The sequence below is a fragment of the Lepus europaeus genome, chromosome 6, assembly GCF_033115175.1.
Source record: "Lepus europaeus isolate LE1 chromosome 6, mLepTim1.pri, whole genome shotgun sequence".
Taxonomy (NCBI): Eukaryota; Metazoa; Chordata; class Mammalia; order Lagomorpha; family Leporidae; genus Lepus; species Lepus europaeus.
Window position 1 is genome coordinate 18,119,382 of NC_084832.1, and position 19,249 is coordinate 18,138,630.

Genomic DNA, 19,249 nt, shown 5'->3' on the forward strand with positions numbered 1-19,249 from the left:
TTCTAAAGTTCTTTCATATTAATTTGTATCTTGCTTAAGATTTAACATTGTTAATTATAATACTTCCAATTGATAACTTTAATCTCACTAACAAGAAGCGTAACTCTCATTAAAAAGGAAAATAAAAAAATACACATGTTGTTTTGCACATTATTATTTATAACTTAGAGGTTATTGGTTTTTAATATGGGCATATCAGTTCCCATCTTTAGGACAGTCAACAAATATATATTGATAAATACACAAATTATATATTTATATTTATATAAGTATAAAAATAAGATACTTAATAACTACTTCATTTCTGAAAATAAGTTCTTAAACTGATAGTCTCCTTTCTGTGTAAGTTTCAAAGCAATTGCTACAGCATGAGTGTCTACTGTGTAGGGAGGAAAAGGAGACGGCAGCCTTTCTCCAGGTAAGGAATTGCTTTTGAGCCTGATAGTTCAAGGAATGGTCCCAGGGTAGGGTTATGGTGGCCACTTCAGGTCACTGAAGGAGCAGGGATACTGAAGCAGCTGACTTGATGACTTCCAGGTAAGCTTTCAAGGGTGGTCAATGTGCTGGCGACTCTCACAAGAAGGGTGAAAGCCCCAGTGAGGTAACAGTTATAAGATGTTTGCTTTCACAGCTAAACTTGGAGTTAGAGGTTGGTTAACTCATAGATGCATAAAAGAGTCAGTTTTCCCCTAACAGGAGGTAATTACTTTCCACAATACAATGACAAAATCCAAGGTTGAACTCTTCCCACTTCCACAGTGCCTTGCTCATCGTGGATACTCTATAAATATTTTCAGAATGAATAAATGAATGATAAACTAATGACAAGTAGAACTTTCATTCAGGACCTTTGGCCTTCTTTTAATATGTGTTGGAGAGCGCATAAGGACAGAATCTTGCATCCTTGCCATGAAATCAACAACCCAGCTTTCAGATTAAGTACATTTGCTAGGTGGAATGTAGCTCCACAAGACCTGACACAATGGGACATTCTTCAGCCATATTTAATTTCTAAATACATCTTTCCCCTACCAGTATATCTACCATTGTTAGTGACTAGGATAGAAAGTTGAGATTTCTACCTACCTCTCCCTTCAGTTCTCATGAATATAATTAGAAGCTCTATTATCTGATATTCTAAAAACTTTGTTTCAGTGGAAGGAGTTAGTGGTAAAATTATGTAGTCAGGCAAACCACTGCCTGTTTCACACCGATGGACTCCAGCAGCATCACTCTGGAAACTTTTCAAAAACAACTCAGTTCAGTCATCCTCCGGAATTGGGGGTGGAGGGGATTCGTCCCTGCACCCCTGCTCTGACACCAGTGTTACAGATGCTCCTGTCCTTTATGTAAAATGCATATAACCTGTGAACATCCTACACATCTTAAACCATCCCTGGATTACTTGTAATACCTAACACAATGTAAATGCTATGCAAATACCTGCTATCCTGTCTGTATTGTTTAGGGAATAATGACAAAGAAAAAGGTCTGCATGTCAGTACAGAAGCCATTTTTTTTCCTGAATATTTTTGGTCTGTATTTGGTTGAGGCTGCTGATGTGTAACATGAGGATAGCAAGTACTGACTGTACCTTAGCTGTAGCAGCTGTTCAAGTTGAAATTAGCCTTTTTAAATGTACTTTTGCTTTGGAAGCTAGTTTAATGAAATCGTGAAAAAACAGAAAAGGAAACTGAACTATACTTTAAGTTACAGTTTTCTATAACAAAGCAAACCAAAGATAAGATTCCTATTCAAGGCCTGTATGTTCTCTAGATTTTCACCAAGACTCCATCTCTTAGGGAGAAACCATTAACTTGCCTGTGTCAAGTCAGGCTTCTTGGCTATAATGTGACTGAATGTTGTCTCTTTATCTTTTAATCATTCTCTGCTCCGTTGGTGGTTGATAGATATGAGCTAAAATTATCACAGTGTCTCCCAAGAGTAATTTCTCTCTATGTTGTAAACAATGCTAAGTAGAAAGACTTGAGCTTGTCCTTCATTATTAAAATAATAGAGGTTTCACTGCCAAGGATGCACACCCTGCTTACTCACTCATATTGTATATTTTGAGTGTTTCTGAATTTGCAATTAGAGCAATGACCATCTTAATCACTAGTGGAGTGGTATTAAGCTTACAATAAAGCAAAACCTGCCCTCTTGTGTTATATTAGAAAATTGCACAAAGTTGTAAAGTTACAGCCATTTTCTTCTACTGTGGTTAACTGCCTGGCCAGAATGGGGAAAATGCTGGAAAAATATTTGATATGAATTCAGAAATCAGAACAGATTGTAAAGTATGGAGAACGGAACAAAACCCTGTGCAGGTTCTCAGAACTTCCTTTTAAAATATATTTTGGAAGATTAAACACTTATAAGTGTTTAGAGGCACAATACTGGCTCCTGGGCAAAACTCTTATTCTTGGCAGAAAACAGGGTATGTCAAAAGTTTGTTGGAAAACAGAAGTAAAGGTAAGTTTATCTTGGTGTAAAAATGTTTGAAATCCATGGATATATTTTTCATAATATGCATTTTCTATAAACTCTTTGAAGACCTCACATATACTCAGGGTATAATTTAGTTAAATATTAGTTATGTGATAATACTGCAGTTGGAGATGGAAAAAATTTTTCTATTAAAAATTTTTATTAAGAAAAAAATTTTGGAAAAGTTTTTAGCATGAGATTGGATCTGTGGACTGAAACTCAATATAAATATCTGAATTTGGGTGTGGGTCTGAGCAGTGTCAGCAAATGTCCTTTGTAAGGTGAGCAATATGGTGCAGCAGGCTAAGCTGCCACTTAAGGTGACCCATCACATTGTCAGAGGACCTATTCAAGTCCCGGCTACTAGGCTTCCAGTCTGGTTTCCTGCTGATGCTCCTGGGAGGCAGCAGATGATGGCTACAGTACTTGGGTCACTGCCACTCACATTGGAGACCCAGATTGAGTTTCTGGCTCATGGTTTAGGCTTAGTCCAGTTCTGGTTGTTGTGGGCATTTGGGGGTGAACCTGCAGGTCCCACTCTGTCTATCTGCCTTTCAAATAAATACATGAATATTTAGAAAAAAAGAAAATGTTCTTCACTGTGGAAAATTCACTTTTCAAAACTGGACTCTCGGCATGATGGTGACAAAGGTAAATGTTTTCTGTAATGGCTTTATATTAGACGGTGAGAAAGGGACTCAAATGATAAAAAGTCTTATAAAGCTTTCCCTTCTAGTACAGAGGTAAACATGAAAAGGGAAACCCATATTCAAACTTCCTGCTAATACAGACCCTGGGAGGCAATGCTGATGGCTCGTGGAGTTGGGTCCCTACCACCGGCTTGGGAGACCTGAATTGAGTTCCTGACCCCAGGCTTTGACCTCGGCTCAAAGCTAACTGTTGCAGGCATTTGGGGAGTAAGCCAGAGAAAATTTAAAGATGAAACTCAGGGGTAGGTCATTTATTTACTTATGCAAGGAAGTATTGTTTATGTGAGAAAGCTGGGGCTCCTTTAGTTTGGCTCTGCCTACCTGCTGTTCTCCTTTTCTGATGGTTTTTGTGGATTCGTATTCCCGACTGGAGATCGCAGCTGTGTTTATGGACATTAAGGAATAAGGGAAAAAAGTGAAGAAAATGGGGTTTCGGATTCAAACACTTCAAATGCTTCTTAAGACACTGTCTTCCCTTGGGGAGAGCCATTGAATAGCTCCCTGTTATCACCCATGGAATTATATGGCACATTTTCCTGAAGATTTAATTTCCAGAGCTGCAAATTTATTATTGACATTCCTACTTAAAACTTTCATTTCTAATATTTGTATTTGATTCTTTAAAGACAAAGTTTTGTTTTGATTATTGTTAATAATCAGTTTCTTTTTTAAAAATAAATCTGTATTTCAAAAATCTTGCATTTCACATCAAGAAGGCATGCTCAGCTAACATTTACACACTTTGGTGCTTTAAGTCATTTGATCTATTTATATTCATGTGTGTGGACTGCAGATTTTTTTTTGCACCAAAATAAACTTATCTTTTGATTCTCCTTTCCACAAGCTTTTTCAAGTTCCCTTGTATGAGCAAACTATCAGCCTTGCAAACAGAACTGTAATTTCGGTTATGACCCATGTAATTAGCTACCGGTGCAGTTAGTTAGTTACTCTTTGCTCTTCTCCATCTGTGGCAAGCACACAACTTCCAGCCCATCCTAGCTCAGCAAATTGCACCTGAGCCGCACTTGTTTGTTTCTTTCAGTTTTTCAGGGATTTTATAGTTCTGAGGCATGTCACCCTGTATGGACTCAAGGTCATTTTCTTTCTTTCTATGCATTTCTCTTCCTGCTGTCCTCTTATCAAGATGCAGGCTTCTTTGTGTTTTTAACCGCATTACTTGAGATATTTCCAACTCTTTGATCCTGGGTTGATTCCCATGCGTTGCTGTCAGCTGCACGGAGCGGAGCGGAGATGGGGTATGTTTTGGGGGCGGCTCAGTCTGCCAGGCTCTTGACAGCATTATCAGGCCTCTCCAACAATCAAAGGGCTCTTACAACTCAGTAACATGCAAATTTGTTCCTTTGCTTCCTGTCTGTCACAGCCCACATTTTCCAGCTCGGCCGCACAAAAGCGGGCATGATAAAAATCATTCTGAAGTCCACGCTGGGCGTCATGGATGTAGATTCATTGTTTTTGAACAACAGCTACTCGGAACATCAAATTACCATGAATCCACCTTGCAGCTACATGGCTGCCTCGGCCTTGGCTGTCTCTTTGCTGGAGAGGTGGTGCAGCGGAGTGCCTTTTGTCCCGAAGCAGGCTGGTCACTGGCACTATTGGAAGGCAACCCCCCTGGTGCTCTCCGGGTTTGCTGAGGGGTCAGGACTGTATTCCTGACCATGCACAGTCACAGGGGCACATGAAGACGCCTCTGGACATGGCAGGGCATTTCCTGTTTCTACCTCTCAGCACCACCCCCCACCCCAAAACTAATTCCCTTCCTCTGCACACTAGAAATGCCACTGGAAAATATCAGTTAAGGGGCTGGCACTGTGGTGCAGCAGATTAACGCCCTGGCCTGAAGTGCCAGCATCCCATAGGTATGCCAGTTCTAGCCCCAGCTGCTCCTCTTCCAATCCAGCTCTACTGCTATGGCCTGGGAAGGCAGTGGAAGATGGTCCAAGTCCTTGGGCCCCTGCACCTGCCTGGGAGACCTGGAGGAGGCTCGTGGCTCCTGGCTTCAGATTGGCGCAGTTTCGGACTTTGTGGCCATGTGGAGAGTGAACCAGCGGATGGAGGACCTCTTTCTCTGTCTCTACCACTCTCTGTAACTCTTCCAAATAAATAAAATAAATCTTTAAAAAAATATCAGTTAAGGAACTTGCTGTTTTTTTTTTCCCCCATTCAAACCACCAATATGACCTTAATTACCTCCCTATACAAAATATCCAGAAGTATGAGATAGGGGTTTCTGGCTGCCATGAATAGCGCTGTATTTCCTGAACCCCATCCCATGTTCATGTACAACGGCATCTGAGCATAACTCTCCCTGCTGGCATTGGCCTGGCTGCTTCCCAGGCCTGCTGGCCCTGACTCAGGCCCAGCGGCTTGGGAGGGCTCTCAAGGGCTATTTTCAATGGCAAAAGGGCACTTGGGAAATGAAATATGAACAGGCCTCAGCTGCGTAGAAGTGAAATGCGTTAATTTTTTTTCTTTTCCTTTTTAAATATTTTTCATGGTAAAACATAAAATTTGGCATTAGAACCACTGTAAGTGTCCAAACTCATAGCATTAAGTACATTTATGACCTTTTTCATCATCCATGGTGAAACTAGCCAGTTAGTGAAAGCTTAAGTGAGCTGGCTATGTACAGCCGCAAAGTGATGCTGTCTCTTTTAACCGTCGGTTCGATACGCCCACCTTCCCAGGATGCACCTGCTGCATCCGGAGCAAGGCGCATGCTCAGAACTCGCCCACTTTATAAAAGGAGGCGGACTGCAGGTGAGGGCTGTTTTTCCAACGCGGGAGGTTGTAGTTTGTTTTAACGACGTGGACCCAGGCAGCCGGCGCGTCGCCCACTCTCGGACCGACGAGGCTCTGCCCTGTTCCCTTAAAGGTACCGTTGCTAAGTAGTGTTCTGACCTGCACACAGCGCTGGTCTTCGGTTAGTGTTTTTACATCTGCGGGAGACATTGCCTCAGTGCTGAGGAGAAGCACTGTAGGCATTGAACAGGAACGCCCCAGTCCTCCTCCCCTTGGTTCCTGCTAACGTAGAACAAGACTGGACGATTCTTGCTCCTGCGTCCCGAGAGCCCTTCGAGGTCTGGGTGGAAACCTCTTTTCCGTACCTTGGGTTTCAGTCATGAATGTAAGACACTCGAGCCAAACAATGGGACGGGATCCTTGCGTAGGGAAACCGAGCCAAAGGACATGGTCTTTCCCAGGTCATGTAGTGTGAAGATGTGGGGTCTGGAATCACAGCAGCCATTTTGCCAGCTTGAGAGAGGCTTTGAAGCCCGGGGGGGGGGGGGGGGGGGTTTGGCACCTGTCCTTTTATTACATTTACGCCAGTTTGAATTGAGATTTGCTTTACAGCGTGAAGAATACTAATAAACACTTCTTCAGGGAATTTGAAAAGGAACTGAGGGAACAGAGGCACCAACTTGCTTATTTGTTGTGTTTCCAGAGATTCCTTAATCTGAGTAGAAAGAAATATTTCTCTGTCTTAGGGATGCAAGAGAAGCAGAGTAACATACCGATGCGTGGTGAAGGATTCCTGTAGAGTCTCAAGTAGTGGTTCCTCATGAGGCCTCCAGAGGCAGGCGGAGAACAGACATTGAAGTTCTAGTGAAAGCTCTTGTTTACCATGTGTGTGTTTTTTTAAAATTTTAATTGTTGTTTCCTTTGGAATTTAGTTTCCTGGTCTGCCAAAGGACATTAGCTTCTCTTGTCACACACACACGAGGTTGTTCTGAGAATGAGTTACTAGACATCATTTCAGTATAGTGCCTGCCTGTGCATTAGGCTGGTTGGTTTGAACAACAGAAATGTGATGTCTTACTCTATGGATGCTGGGAATCCGAGCGCAAGGTGCCAGTAGAGTTCCTTTCTCCTGAGGCCTCCCTTCACCTTGCGGGTGGTCACTCTTCCTTTTCTCACAGGGTCTGCTCTGCACATGTTCATGACGGTGGTGTCTCTGTGTGTGTCCAAATTTCCTCTTACAGACATGTGTCTGGTTGGATTAGGGCCCACCCTAAGGGCTCCATTTAAGTTAGTAATCTCTCAAAAAGCCGTATCTCCACATATATTTTTAAGTGTTGAGGGTTGGTATACTTCAACATATAGATTTGGGGGAATGCAACTCAGTGTATAAGAGCCTGGAACAGAGAAGTAGTCAAAAATGTAGATATGCAGAGTCTTCAAAAAGTTAATGGAAAATGCATAATATGAAAAATTATGCATGATTTCAATTTTTTACCAACATATTTTTATCTATTAATTTCATTTTCCCATACATTTTTGGAGTTCCCTCCAATTTATTTTAATTTTGGAGTACCAGGTTTGTGAAACCCATACTATAGTTAAATTTCATTCATCAAGACAGGAGATCTTGGCTCCCAAACTCCAAAGTACACTTTGCTGAACAGAGATATCTGAGACGCTATGCAGGGTTCTGTTATGGGACCATTGCTCTTTTGTTCATGATGGATGGACCTCTGTGATTGCTTGGTGCTCTGGTGGCTCACTGAGTCACAGTTGGTGTCAAGACCTTTCACTGCTGAGTGAGGTAAAAAGCAAAGGAAGAGAGCAACGAGAGAGAGAGAGAGAGAGAGAGAGAGAGAGAAATTTCAAGGAAAGCCAACCATCCCACTAAGTCCTAAAGGGCACAAACTGTTTTTCACTTGGTAGAGAGTGAACTGGAATGTAAATGGTGTGTGAAATGTTAAATGTGAGTGAACTTTAAGCAGTTGACATTATTCTTCTGTTTCATTACCAATTCCATTTTTTTTTTCTGCTAGTGAAGCCAGAGAAAATGTGCCCAGTTTCCAATTCTTTCTGTGAGATGAAAAGCTCTAGTGGTTAGCTCCTACTGGGTTTCCCTTAGCTCTTACTGGGTAATCAGAGTCTGCCTTTTTCTTGGTTTCCTCTCTCAATTTGGTTTTGGGGTGGGGGGAGAAGAGGAGAGGCTTGGGTAATCAGGAGGGAAAAGGCTGACCAGATCCCCACCTCACTCAGTGTGCAGCTGGAGCTCTCTCTGCCTGTGATCATCTGTTGATCATTGCTATAGAAAATCACCTGAGGCAGGCTACGTCTGAAGAAAGAGATTTAGTTCCTAGCTCACGTTAAGAGGTTGAAAGTCCAAACAGCATAGTTCCAGCTCTGGCAGGAGTGTATGGCGGATGGTGGAGTGTGTGGGGGAGGAAGTATCACATCTAGAGACAGGAAGAGACTGGCGACCTGCAGTCTCTACCGAGGGCAAAACTGACCTGAGCACCTCTCGGCTGGTCTCCACATCTTCATGAAAATTCTCCCTGCTTAGCCACATGTCCCAGCACCTTAAGGCTTTGATTTATATTTTAACCTTCCCGTGGTTGTTTATTTGTCTTTGTGTATTTTGTTTGATGTCTGTCACACATTTGTGGTAATGGAACACAGGCTTCCAGAGAGTGTGCCTTGAAACACAAATTGCACACATCATTGCATAGATCACTGGCCTGGAGCTCCTAGCCGAGTCTTGACAGAACACAGTGTTTGTTGCACATATACAAATATTTAATTTCTGTTTGCCATTTGATGTTTTATAAAAATGAATAAAAAATTAAGCAAAAAAAGAAGAGTTAATACTAGTCATAAGTTTCACAAACAATGGATTTGGGAGAAAGATGAAAATCACGTGGGATACATTTAGCCTAACTGGATTGGAAGGTGATTAACCATGGGTTTAACTGTGAAGGAAGTTAATTGAAAGTGTATTATAAAATCTTGAAAACATATCATCAGAAATTATGTAAAATGGTGAAGAATACTAGTAATTAGGAATTTTGGATTTTTTTTTTTAAGTCTCTGGGATATTTAGTTGTCATTGGGCTTTTACCTTCAATTTGTTTGGATCTTTACTATCAGTAGAATTAGAATTTGCTGCGAATAGTCACATGGCCTTGGGCTCAAACTAATTTTAATCTGCAACCCCAGTCTAAACTGTTTTTTCTATTAGATCATAAAGCATCAAAATAATGTCTATTTAAACTGTAAACCTGAGCAAAGAAAACTGCCCTTTTTCTCTCTGGAGATGATATACTTACCAAACAAACTAAAAATAGTTTTTTGAGAGGCAGTGAGAGAGCAGCTAGACACAGAGAGTCCCTTCTGCTCGTTCACAGAACAAATGCCTGTAATGGTCCTCAGACTGGCTCAAAACTGGAAGCTGGAAACTCCATGTATGTCCCGTGCACAGAGGGCGAGAACCCAGCTACTTGAGATATTGCCACTGCCACCTATGATCTGCGTCACCAGGAAGCTGGAGTTGCAGCCAGAGTTAGGTATCAAACCCAGGCTTTTTTTTTTTTTTTTTTTTGTACGCAAGTGAACTTATCCTTTTAATTTTACTTTCTTTTTTTTTTAAACTTTTATTTAGTAAATATAAATTTCCAAAGTACAGTTTATGGATTACAATGGCTTTTCCCCCCCATAACTTCCCTCCCACCCACAACCATCCCATCTCCTGCTCCCTCTCCATTCCATTCACATCAAGATTCATTTTCAATTATCTTTATATACAGAAGATCGATTTAGTATATATTAAGCAAAGATTTCAACAGTTAGCACCCACACAGAAACACAAAGTGTAAAAATACTGTTTCAGTACTAGTTATAGCATTAATTCACATTGGACAACGCATTAAGGACAGATCCCATCTGAGAAGTAAGTACACAGTGACTCCTGTTGTTGACTTAACAATTTGACACTCTTGTTTATGGCATCGGTAATCTCCCTAGGCTGTTGTCATGAGTTGCCAAGGCTATGGAAGCCTTTTGAGAAACCGAGGCTTTCTGATGGTGGGCTGTGGGCGTCTCAACCGAGGTCTTAACCACTAGGCCAGACACCCAGCTCATCAACCAAAATGTAAAGAGACAAAGGCAGTTATAACTTGTTCTTTTGTCTGTCATCACTGTGCCAGTTTAACACTTAACAAGTGGAAATCGTGGGCAGGAGGTTGGCGCAGTAACTAAGATACCACTTAGGATGTTCACTTTCATGTCTGGATTAGGTACATTCGAGTCCCAGTTTTGCTCTCAGTTCCAGCTTCTTGCTAATGTGCACCCAGGGAGATAGAGGATGATGGTTCAAGTACCTGGGTCCCTCCTACCCACATGAGAGACCATGCACTGAATTCCTGGCTCCTGGCTGTGGCCCTGGTCCAACCCCAGCTTGCAGGCATTTGGGGAGTGTGTCATTTGCTGGGAGATCTCTTGGTATCTTTCAAATAAAATAAATAAAAATTTTAAGAAAACCCAAAAAAGTGCAAATCCTATTTCTAACCCTAATTTCAAAGCCCGTTTCCAAAACCAACAGGCATGACTGAAGTTGCAACATTAGGATCCATATAGAATGGCATCTCCTTTTTCCCAGTTCATTCCATATACCTGCTTGCTGTTTTAGTGAGATATAGAGATTCGTTCTTTGCTTTCCTCCTCTTAAAACTACCTAGGGTTTCTGTGGTCCTCAGCCTGACTTCCACCTCTGGGAAGAAAGCACTGGTAACATATCACCCCTTGCTGTGACTTCTCATGATCCCCTGGCATGGATGTTGACAACTGGTTGTAAATAGTTCACCTGCTAGTAAACCGGTCGCCATGGCCCCTCTGCTCTGGGGTGATCTGTGCACAGCTGCCCACCCTTTGAGGGGTACATCCCTCCCTGTTGGCACAGATGTGGCCTCAGGGCAGCCCATTCATGGCCTCATGCAGGCACCTCCCCGGGTACCAGTTACCTTAGGAACACGAGTTTTGATGTCTCTTGTTCTTGAACTCATTGTCCCCTTTCTTGTGACAGGAGAGAGATGTTTTCTCTAGGTATGGCATCTTTAGCTTCAGAAACTAAAACTCAAAATGCCTGATTCGGCTGCTTTTCTGGGTTGGTAGCCTTACATGTTCTTTTCAAGGGAAGCCGAACAAGGCCCCATCTTCCCCTAAAGACTCGCACTCAGTGACACACCTTCCTGAGGACACCCGAGAGGTGATGTTCAGCACTCTTCTCTTCGGAACAGTGAAGAATAAATCAACTGGACCCCACGAAATAAGTGGGTCTCTTAGGGAGCATCCAGTTTCATAATTCAATTCAAATTTAAGGCTCTGAATCTCTTCAAGGATTGTCATATTCTTTTGAACTCTGCAAATATTGGTTATTGAATTTATAGACAAATTTCTTTGACTACATCAGCTTTCTTTCCTGTTGCGTTATTCACATCATTTTTCCCATCTGCTATTTTCAACTAAATTGGAAATGTTTCACAGGGCAGGAAGGTGATGGTGTTCCTAAACTTTTTGCTTGCTTAAATAATTTGAGAAGTCAAATGGCATACAGAGAGAAAGAGACCAATGGAGACAAACACATAGAGAGCTCCCATTTGCTCAATCACTTCCTGAAATGCTAATAACAGTTCTGCACCGGCAGGGAGGTTGAAGGCGGGAGCTTGGAACTCAATCCAAGTCTCCCATAACTGGGGACAGGAACTCAATTGCTTGAACCATCATCTGCTGCTTCCCGGAATATGCATTTGTAGGAAACTGGAACAGGGAACCAGAATGGGAGATGGAATCCAAGAACTCCAGTGAGGGACACTGGAGCTTATCATGTGCAGCAGAAGCAGAAAGGGACCTTGGTCACCTAAGTTCATCCCTATTCTGTAGTGAAATTCTGTGACTCTTTCTGTTCCTGATTAGGAAAAGTAGGGCATAACTGTTACTCACTGTGTTAGTAGGTAATTTAGTTAGCAATCTCTAGTGAACTATTTTATATGCTACATGGACAGATGCCTCTGCTATGGGTATAAATGTCATGGAAAAGTAGGTAAAAGAAGTGGTTTTTATTAACAGCTTATATTTATATCAGAGGAAGAATGAAATCTCATGAGGTTTTAAGTTTTAGAAAATCTGATTATATCATAAATAGAGCTTAGATAAATGGGTAGCCATTTGGAAAATTATAAAGCTGGCCTTCTAACTTTATTCCTTTCATCATAATAAATAGCACATGGATTAAAGTTTATATTTAAGAAATGAAATTATGGGAATAGTAGAACATATAAGTTAATTTATAATGTAATGCTAGGACAGGCATTTCTAAGTACCACACCAAGTGTAGCAATTGTAGAAGGGAAGATAACAGATTTGACAGTGTTTGAGTGCTGAATATTTATTTTCTGAGCATTGATTGTGTGTCAGATAGTATTCCAAAATCTTGAGCTACAGTGAACAAAACAACAAAGTCTGTTTCTTTATACTTCGGCTCCCCTGGGCTCAGGAGGAGGAGTGAGACAGGTAACCACCAAATAAGTCAGATATGCAGGATTCAACAGGCGGAGAAACTCTTGGGAGAAAAGGCTGAGGAGGTACCGCATGCACTCAGCTCCCCATTCTCCTTCCTCTCTGGGGTGCCAGGTGAGCAGCGTATACCTAAAATGTCCAGAACTGGGCTCTTGGTAGGCTGCCCTCATTTATGCCCCTCTCCTACGTGTGCTTTCTCAGTAAATGGCTACTGTGTCCTTCCACTGACTGAGCTGCAGTCCTGGGAGTTGTCCCTGCCTGCCTGCTTTTTCTTTTTTTTTTTTTTTTTGTCATTTATTAAACTTTTATTTAATGAATATAAATTTCCAAACTACAGCTTATGGGTTACAATGGCTTCCCCCCCATAACTTCCCTCCCGCCTGCAACCCTCCCCTTTCCCGCTCCCTCTCCCCTTCCATTCACATCAAGATTCATTTTCAATTCTCTTTGTATACAGAAGATCGGTTTAGTATATATTAGGTAACGATTTCAACAGTTTGCCCCATATAGCAACACAAAGTGAAAAAACTACCGTTGGAGTACTAGTTATAGCATTAAATAACAGTGTACAGCACATTAAAGACAGAGATCCTACATAATATTTTTTTTTAATTAATTAATTTTCTATGCCATTTCCAATTTAACACCAGGTTGTTTTTTTCATTTCCAATTATCTTTATATACAGAAGATCGATTTAGTATATATTAAGCAAAGATTTCAACAGTTTGTACCCACACAGAGACACAAAGTATAAAAATACTGTTTCAGTACTAGTTATAGCATCACTTCACATTAGACAACACATTAGGGACAGATCCCACATGGGGTGTAAGTACACAGTGACTCCTGTTGCTGACTTAACAATTTGACACTCCTGTTCATGGCGCCAGTAATCTCCCTAGGCTCTAGTCATGAGTTGTCAGGGCTATGGAAGCCTTTAGAGTTCGCTGACTTTGATCTTATTCCGATAGGGTCCTGCCTGCTTTTTCTTGGACGTCATGTGCAGACCCTGAGCAAGCCTAGTCCTGCCTTTAGGGCAGCCTCACGTGGCGTTCTCATTGCCTCTGAGCACTTCCAGGCCCCCCTCATCTCTTGTCTGAACAACTGGAATCGCCTGATAGGCAGATCTGTGCAGGTTCCGCTCCCCTTCAGCTGGAGTTCACACGACTCAGCACAGCCTGTTAACCCCAGTACAGGTCTCCAGCCGTGCCCATTCTTACTCATGTGGAAGCCCAGACCTTCCCGTGACTTAAAGGCCTCACGTGGTGTGCTTCTTTCCTTCCCTCTCTGAATTGGCTTCCGGTAACTCTCCTGCCTTACTCACTCTGTACTGCTTGCATCAATTTCCAAGTTGTTCCTCCACGTGATCTCTAGTTCTGCCCCAGGGCCTTCACACTGGCTGTTTCCCTCTCTGGAATCCTTTCCTCTCTGACTCATGCATAGATTGCTCTCTCCTGTCTTGCTCTTACCCAAGTGTCACCTTCTTGGTGGAACTTCCCAACCAACCTGTACGTAACTTCACCCTCCTGCCTTTGCACTTTGTTTCTGTCTTTGATTGATTTCTTCTCTTTAACAATTAGCATACCTACCATCTTATAGCATACTCATTTTATTTATTGTGTCTCACTCTAGAAATTAATCATCATGAAAACAGGGATATTTTTCAGTACCTGGAACAATGGCTGGAACATAGAAATCACGTAGTAGACATAGACTGAATAATTGAATGAATAAATAATAATAGTTTTGATTATTTTCATGAATGACCTTTAGGAGTTGAAGATGAAAATTGGCGCTTGAGAGGAAGCTTGGAGCTGGAAGTACTAGTTTGGGAGCTCATTAGCAGGAAGTGATCACCAAACCATTAAAGTAAAGGTGATGAGGTTGGCCCTGAGCCCCAGAGGTCAAGAGGAGAAGGATTGGATGACAAGGGGGTGGTAAAGAAGAAAAGTGGAGGGGGGGAGCCAAGATCGTGCTCTCTGCTATGAGAGACTGGAGACACCTAATGCCGAGTCTTCCATTTGCTACAGAGTGGTCTTGGGTAACTAGATTGACCTCTGTGAGCTCCGTTCTGTCCATCTGTAAAATTAGGAAATTTGGGAGTCCGTGGTCTTCGAGACACCATCAAGCTCAAGAGGAGAAAGTGCATGCTGCAACAGAAAGAACTCCGAAGGAAGACAAAAGCTAAGGCTAAGTTCATTTCCTAGCATTTGCTAGTTCTTGGCCTTGGACAAATTATATATGTTCTCTTAACCTCAGGCTTTTTTTTTTTTTTATTGCAAGGTTGTAAGGATTGAGTTGGCCAACATGTATGAAGACACTAAAATGATGCCAGCACACAGATGTGTTTAGAATCTGAACTAATGGTCATGTGTCTGAAGTTCATGTGTGTGATCATAAACAGAACTGCAGGATCATTTTATTTCCTTGGGATCTTTGCCTTATCTTTAGAAGCATTGGCAGAAAGGGATAAGCAAAATGTAAAATAGAAGACAATTATAAAGATATCAAGAGGACAAAAATGAAGCAGGAGAAACAGAGGAATTGATAGGATCTTGTTTGTAACAGTTTAATTACACAGTTGGACCCCAGATCTAGCTCTGAGTTTTTCAGCAGCTAAGTGAAACCTATGACTACATTGAATTTTTTTTGACAGGCAGAGTTAGAGAGAGACAGAGAGAAAGGTCTTCCTTTTCCATTGGTTAACCCCCTTAATGGCTGCTATGGCTGGCACGTTGCGGCCGGCGTGCTGTGCTGATCTGAAGCCAGGAGCCAGGTGCTTCTCCTGGTCTCCCATGTGGGTGCAGGGCCCAAGAACCTGGGCCATAGCAGAGAGCTGGACTGGAAGAGGAGCAACTGGGACAGAATCCAGCACCCCAACTGGGACTAGAACTCCAGGTGCTGGCACCACAGGCAGAGGATTAGCCTAGTGAGCTGTGGTGCTGGCTACATTGAATTTTATGATTAGCAGCAGAGTCTCCAAGTGGGCATATATATTCATTCACAGAGAGGCTTTTTTCCGTGTGACATGTAGTTGATGTGGCCGTCATTATGTCATTACAGAGGGGCACCAGTAACCTTGGGCAGGGTCTTGACTCCGTGGTTTGGTAATTTATTGTGAACCAGCAAATCACAAAGGAGGAGGAAAGCTTTTTATTTGCTCAATTTTAATTCAGAGGGTAGGGGAATAAGAGTGGTTTCTAGAAGGAATAATAATAAATTAGTCTATTAGGCTATGAAAAATAAGGAGAAAAGAACAGAATCACAGGTGGTCTCCTTATCCCTCCCTAGCTTTCTGTGACCTTTGTACTACTTTGGAACAAAGTGTAGTGTCTACTGTGTAGCATCTCATTTGTTTTTCAACAAACCAACTAAGTTTTCCCTGTTTGTTTGCAATTATGAGGATTTTATTGGTCCTCCTGTGTAAACTATTTACTGCATAAGTTGAATGCTGTCTATCAGAAATAACTCATCCTCTCCATTTTTGTCCCTGAGATAATTTGACACAGCTTGTCCCTTCTCTCCCTGCTTCCAAGTATCACATAGTTTTCAAAAATTCTGAAAGTACTAATTGCGTTTCAAACACTAAGAAAAGCTATTACGGTGGGTCCTTACTACACTGGCTTAAGGACTTAGTTGCCTCTGCAGGGAAAAGAAAGTAGAGTCCGAAGAAAATTAGGAGCAAAATTAAATGACCCCAAAGTCAACTGTAAGTTTTTGAAGTTCTGTACACATGCTTAGTTATCTATATTGCAAAAACAAACACACACAGAGACTGACAGCACACATTCATTATCTCTAAGTTTTTGTGGGTCTAGAGTCCAGGTACATTATGGCTGGGTCTCTCTCTGGGTCTCATAAAGCTTGGTTTTACTGGATGCTGGACTAGCAAAGGATCTGCTTCCCAGCTCCCATGCTCATTGGTAGTCTCCCTATGGCCTGTCCAATTGAGGCCTCTGTTCCTTGCTACCTGGCTCACCACCATGCTTGTTTCCTTTCTTAGTGCCAGCAAGGGAGAGAAACTTTCAGCAAGGCAGGCTTTACTGTGCTAAAGTACCTCATTTCATACGTGCAGTCCATTTCCTGCTGCTATTTCCTGTTGGTTAGAAGCAAGTCACAGGTGCCACCAGCACTCGAGTGGAGGGCAGCACCCAGGGGCATGAAACCAAAAGGTGGAGACCATAGGGACCACCTTCCAGGCTGTGGGCCACAATGCAGTTCATATAAAAGATGCAAAAATGATTTGGGGATGACAAATGTGCAAAACCGATCATCAGTTAATTTCCATCTTGGGCCTCTGCCTTCTCTCTTTTTCTTCCATCCACCCTTCAGAGCCTTCTGCCAAAATGATCTTCCTTCTGCTGTTCTCTCTGCCTGGATTCAGCTTCTGGCAGTGGCTTCCTCGCCTGCTCTGAAGTTTAAGATCTCTTTCTCACCTGCAGAGTTCAAATAACCTCGCTTGATGTTTTCCATCCTCTCTCATTCTCAGAGATGCTTGCACAGAGGCTTTGGAAACAAGCTCTTTCCCATCCCTGTTCCTCTTCCGCTTGTCCTGTGTATACCCTGCCCCTGCTGCAACCTTCCTGTTTTGAACAGTTTCCCACCTTGTACATCTGAGACCCTTTCTTTCCTTCAAATCATTCCCTGTAGGTCCTATGGATTTTGAAACACCTGCTGATGATCATCTATTCCTAAAGGAGGACATATTTTCCAGGGCTGAGTCGATCTGTGTAGCATCTCAGGTACAAATTTTAGACTTTAAAAAAATTGCATTTTATTTGAAAGACATAGATCTTCTGACCACTGGTTTACTCTCCAAATGCTTGCCAATAGCCAAAACCAGGAGCCTGGAACTGAATCCAGGTTTCCCTCATGGGTGGCAGTAATCCAAATGTTTCAGCCATTTCCTGCTGCCTCCCAGGGTATGGATTAGCACAAAGCTGGATTAAGGTGCAGAGGAGCCTGAACTTGAAAGAGGCACTCTGATGTGGGGTGAAAACATCCCCAAAGGCAGTAACTTAACCACTGTGCCAAATACGTCTCCCTGATTTTTATTTTAGACACAAGATCATCTCAGTGCCTTTCAGAAAACTCCGTGTGATTTGTTCAACTAGCTCTAAGTTAAAATCCAAAGGTTCATTTTTTCCCCCAAGGAAACCTTTTATTTAAGGAATACAAACTTCATGCATTTCATAAATACAACTTTAGGAATATAATGATTCTTCCCACCATACCCACCCTCCCACTCACACTCCCAGCACTCTTCCTCCTCCCTCTTCTATTCCCAGTCTTATGTTTTACTAAGATCTATTTTGAATTAACTTTATATGTAGAAGATTAACTCTTTACTAAGAATTCAATAAATTATATGGAAAAAAACAAAAAAACAAAAAACCCTGTTCCTCAATAGTTGAGACAAGGGCTTTTCAAAGTCACTGCATCTCGAAGTTAATTTCACTTCTTTTTTTTTTTTTAAAGCATTCTTTTTTTCCCCCCAGAAACTTAATTAACTTTAAGAACCCAAGATATAACTGTAACTTATGAAACATAAGAATATCCTTCACTTAATACACTAAAATGAAGTATATCTTTGAGAACAAGTTTTGCTATTAGCTCTCATAACTCTTTGAGGACAGAGGTCCTGTATGGGAAGTTAGTGCACAGTGACTCCTTTTGTTGATTTAACAGTTAACACTTTTATGTATGACATCAGTGATCACTCAAGGCTCTTGACATGAGCTGCCTAGGCTTTGAAAACCTTTTGAATCCACAAACTCTTTCAGTATTTAGACAAGGCCATAAGCAAAGTAGAAGCTCTCTCCTCCCTTCAGAGAAAAATACATCCTTCTTTGACCACTTCTTTCCACTGGAGTCTTCATGTAGGACACTTTTTGCCACAGTGTCTTGGCTTTCCATGCCTGAAATGCTCTCATGGGCTTTTTAGCCATGCCAGAATGCCTTACGGGCTGATTCTGAGGTCAGAGTACTACTTAAAGCAGTTGTCCTTCTATGGTTCTGTAGTATGGATTGCTTCCATTGTGGGAGCATTCACTTCTTTTTAATTCAATCTATCATTATTACTAAACAATCCTATTTATATGATCCCTTTAACACTTAATCCTATCCATATGATCACGTTAACACTTAATCCTATCCACATGATCACTTTAACACTTAAAATGCTATTTTTATCACCCAGCTTAAGGGGATTTGGAGTACCATGGCAAGATTTTAAACTATACCACTAGAAGAAAGTCCATAGGAATGTATACAGAACTATACAGCTTTACAGTTACAAACTTCATACATTTCATAATTACAATTTTAGAAACATGGTGATTCTTCCCTCTGTGCCTGCCCTCCCACCCATACTCCCAACCCCCTTCTTTCTCCCTCTCTTATTCCCACTCTTATTTTAACTAAGATTTCTTTTCAATTAACCTTATATACATATGATTTAACTCTATGTTAAGTAAAGAGTTCAACAAATAGTATGAAAAAAATCCTTAACAGTCAAAACAAGGGCTGTTCAAAGACATTGCTTCTCAGATTCTCAGTTTCATTTCTACAGACTGGATTTTAGGTGCTCTATTAGTTATCAAAGGTAAGGGAGAACATATAGAATTTGTCCATTTGGGCCTGGCGTATTTCACTAAGTATGCTGTTTTCCAGTTTTGTCCATTTTGTTGCAAATAACTGAATTTTGTCATTTAACTGCTGTGTA